Here is a 4,541-nt window from a genome sequence, read left to right as displayed (position 1 = left end):
TACTGGATGTGGAACCTGATTGAGATTCTTACTCTCTCTTCCTGTCTCAACATAAATAAACTTTAACAAATAAATAAACTTAAAAAGAATAAAAAAGAAACTAGAAATGTTAAAATAATATCTTGTTTCTTTACTATTTCCTTTAAAATTATTTTATTTTAGTATTTTTAATGTTTATTTATTATTGAGAGACCGAGAGAGACAGAGCATGAACATGGGAGGGGCAGAGAGAGGGAGAGACACAGAATCTGAAGCAGCTCCAGGCTTTGAGCTGTCACCACAGAGCCCAACATGGGGCTCAAACTCACAAACCCTGAGATCATAACCTGAGCCAAAGTCAGACACTTAACTGACTGAGCCACCTAGGTGCCCCTTACTATTTCTTGAATTATTTTTCATTCAGCTATGTAAAATAAACTCTTTATCCTCCCCACAGGGAAAATAAAAAAAGAAAGAGAAAAAAATAACATCTTTAAGATTGAACTTTAAATACTACATTAAGTTTATTTTATTTAGGGAGGGGGAGAGCGCATGTGTGTGAGGGATGGGCACAGAGAGAGAGAGAGAGAGAGAGAGAGAGAGAGAAAGAGAGAAGAGTCCTGGGCAAACCCAACCCCACAAACAGGGAGATCATGACCTGAACCGAAATCAAAGAGTCTGACACTTAGCTGACTGAGCCACCCAGGTGTCCCTCTAGTCATTTTTAATGGATTTACTATGTTGTACTTTTCTGGCTTTCCTTTTTTTCTTTTTTTCCTTCCTTAATAATTTATTTTTTTAATTACATCCACATTAGTTATCATATAGTGGAACAATGATTTTAGGAGTAGATTCCTTAATGCCCTTTACCCATTTAATCTCCCCTCCCACAATTCATCCAGCAACTTTGTTTGTTCTCCATATTTAAGAGTCTCTTATGTTTTGTCCCCCTCCTTGTTTTTATATTTTTGCTTCCCTTCCCTTATGTTCAGCTGTTTTGTATCTTAAAGTCCTCAAATGAGTAAAGTCCTATGATATTTGTCTTTCTCTGACTAATTTCACTTAGCATAATATTCTCCAGATGGAACTGGAGTTGCAACACAGTTGCAAATGACATGATTTCATTCTTCTTTATTGCCAAGTGGTACTCCATTGTATTATATATACCACATCTCCTTTATCCATTCATCTGTTGATGGACATCTGGGCTTTTTCCATACTTTGGCTATTGTTAATAGTGCTGCTGTAAACATTGGGATGTGTGTCCCTCTTTGAAACAGCATACCTGTATCCCTTGGATAAATACCTAGTAAGTCAATGGCTGGGTCGTAGGGTAGTTCTATTTTTAATTTTTTGACAAGCCTCCATACTGTTTTCCAGAGTGGCTGCACCAGTTTGCATTCCCACCAGCAGTGCAAAAGAGATCTTCCTTCTCTCCGTCCTCGCCAACATCTGTTGTTGCCTGAGATGTTAATGTTAGCCATTCTGATGGGTGTGAGGTGGTATCTCATTGTGGTTTTGATTTGTATTTCCCTGATGATATGTGATGTTGAGCATTTTTTCACATGTCTGTTAGCCATCTGGATGTCTTCTTTAGGGAAGTGTCGATTCACGTCTTTGCCCATTTCTTCACTGGATCATTTGTTTTTTGGGTGTTGAGTTTGATAAGTTATTTATAGAAGTTGTATACTAACCATATCTTCTCCCATTCCATTGGTTGCATTTTAGTTTTGCTGATTGTTTCCTTCCCTGTACAGAAGCTTTTTATTTTGATGAGGTCCCAATAGTTCATTTTTGCTTTTGTTTCCCTTGTCTCCAGAGATGTGTTGTGGGAGAAGTTGCCATGGCCAAGGTCAAAGAGGTTTTTGCCTGCTTTCTCCTCTAGGATTTTGACGGCTTCCTGCCTTACATTTAGGTCTTTCATCCACTTTGAGTTTATCTTTGTGTGTGGTGTAAGAAAGTGGTCCAGGTTCATTTTTCTGCATGTCGCTATCCAGTTTTCCCAGCACCACTTGCTGAAGAGACTGTCTTTATTCCATTGGATATACTATCCTGCTTTCTCAAAGATTAGTTCCCAATACGTTTGTGGGTCCATTTCTGAGTTCTCTCTTCTGTTCCATTGATCTGAGTGTCTGCTTTTGTGCCAGGCTTTCCTTCTTTTGATTTACTTTGTAACTTTAAATATCTTTAAAGATAAACTTCTTCTTATTTAGTGTTCTGGTTGTCTCTGCTATGTTTTTCTACAATCAAAGTTAAATTTGACAAAATGGAGTAGTGTAGAGCATAGAATGTGGCAAGTCACTACTGCTAGTTGTAGAGACCCCATTACTGAAAATATTTGTTTCCTTAACTATTTGGTACTTATTAGTCTTTACAGATCCTCATTAATCCACACTATTTTTAAGATTGACTAGTAATTTCTTTGTATAGGATTCCTGCATTCTAAAGGAAAATTAAGCTTGGTTGCAGCATAGCTACACTCTAGATCAACTGTGATATCATAGCTCTTTTCGACTTTGTACATCAGCCTCCTCTGTCCCTTGCCCTTATCTGTTAGGGTGGTAAGTATTAACTTTAAAACCCTGCTCAAAATGCCCTAGTGAATTGCCCTGCCATTCTACTCCTTAAGGTAATAATTCTAAACCAAATCAGTCATGAGAAAATCTATTCCAATTTGTACCTGTGTTTTCTGCTGTTGAAACACTAAAAATTTTAATGTATTTTAGTGTCAATCTTAGAGTTCTTTTTTTGTTTGTTTTAATTAATTAATTAATTAAAGTAATCTCTGCACCAATGTGGGGCTCAAATTCACAACCCCGAGATCAAGAGTCACATGCTCTACTGACTGAGCCAGCCAGGGACCACAACCCTGCAGAGTATTAAATAGGATCTGAATCCAGTATTTGTGACCCAAGTGCCAAACAGAGTGTAGGTGCTCAGAAATGTTTCTCCATTTGACCTGGATCCCAACACTGGCTCAGGACCTTATTGTCTGTTGGGAAAAAACACTTAACTTAGTTAGGATTAACAACCCCCTAATTTGACCAAGTTGAAATACTTTTTACCAAGCGTACATACAAGTTAAACTAACTTCTGGGAATATGGAAACTTCAACATAACATTCACTTCATAATCACAGCATAATCAGGGCATAGAGATATGTGTTTATGTACGTATGTAGAAAAAAATCAACAATCCATCTCTTCGTTTTCATTATCAACTTTTGTTATTTGCCTAAATTTGTTAAGACTTAAGTTCTGTTTGTAGATATCTGGGCAAGAGACCAGAACCACTTGTGTTTAAATACTTTTGCTATTCTGTGCACAGTTCAAGATTCTAGTATTTTCTCTTAAGAGAAAATTCCTCTCCTCCCTCACTTCCACCAAAAGAAAAAAAAAAGAATTGTGTTGAATTAGTTTGTTTCCACAGATACTAAGTTTATAAGATTTAACAAAGAAAAAATATACATTTATGTACTAAAAGATTTTAAAATAATTATTTGAGTTTCTATATGGATAATCTAGATAACTAAGGATTAAAAACTAAATTTTTTTCCTGAATTATCCAGAAAATTTCTGATTTTCTCCCACTGATTCCATAGTTTTATAATACATAATGACTAAACTGTCAATTTTGGGGTTTTTAAAAAAATTTTTTAATGTTAATTTATCTTAGAGAGAGAGAGAGACAGACTGAGCAGAAGCGGGGGAGGGGCAGAGAGGGAGGGAGACACGGAATCCAAAACAGGCTCCAGGCTCTGAACTGTCAGCACAGAGTCTGACACCAGGCTCGAACCCATGAACTGTAAGATCATGACCTGAGCTGAAGTCGGACGGCTCAACCAACTGAGCCACCCAGGCATCCCTAAACTGTTAATTTTTGTAATATTGATAGACCAACTCTATTATTTACTGGCCCCAAACTCAGATGAAACATCAATTACCAGGCACTCTTCAAATATCCATTGCAGAATTATCACAGGATATATATATATTTGTCATTTCAGTGCCACCAGTTAACTTGCTGTTGACACAAATATTTGTTTACTCATCTTTCAAAAAACTTTACTCTGAGATAATATTGTCAGGTAAGCAAGTTGATAAATAAGGAGACTAATTCATATGTAAAACAGCACAAAATTATTAATTTGTTTTAGGGAATTCTTATTCAGTAATGATTTTCTATGCAAACTTTTAAACTATGAAAAAGTCAGAAACTGAAATCTAAAACCTTTTTCAATATACTTGTAAATAATGCCAACTATGCATGAAGTGACTAGTATCTGATTTACATATTGCTGTTCTCTGTTTATTTTAGGTGTGGAAATTAAAACAACACAAATATTTTGACCAGGACTTTGATCAAGCAAATGCTAAAAAGGTATTATATTTACAGTATTTATAAACTTCCTAAACATTGCTATTAGAGAATCTAAACCATTTTCCTTTCTTTAACCAGGGACTACTTAGGCCAATCAGAGTAATGGGGAACAAATTCTGTCCTCAAGATCATAATAGAAGGAGGTGTCACAGTCATTTCTGTCAGTGAAGTATTTATCTACT

At 36.0% G+C, this 4,541-nt stretch overlaps 1 protein-coding gene across 2 annotated transcripts in view; it reads left to right on the top strand.

Moving 5' to 3' along the window:
• KLHL24 (kelch like family member 24) overlaps nt 1-4,541 on the top strand; it is a 40,858-nt gene that overhangs the window by 4,112 nt on the left and 32,205 nt on the right. The window contains exon 2 of one of the 2 annotated variants that reach the window (XM_029939795.1): nt 4,297-4,359. The exons of the other annotated variant lie outside the window; for it this stretch is intronic. The gene's annotated coding sequence lies outside the window, so the exon portion shown is untranslated. The remainder of the gene's footprint in view (nt 1-4,296; nt 4,360-4,541) is intronic. 2 annotated transcript variants of the gene reach the window in all.

The sequence above is a fragment of the Suricata suricatta genome, chromosome 5 (genome assembly GCF_006229205.1).
Source record: "Suricata suricatta isolate VVHF042 chromosome 5, meerkat_22Aug2017_6uvM2_HiC, whole genome shotgun sequence".
NCBI lineage: Eukaryota > Metazoa > Chordata > Mammalia > Carnivora > Herpestidae > Suricata > Suricata suricatta.
Note: the sequence above shows the minus strand (reverse complement) of the source record. Positions and strands in the feature narration are given on the sequence as shown.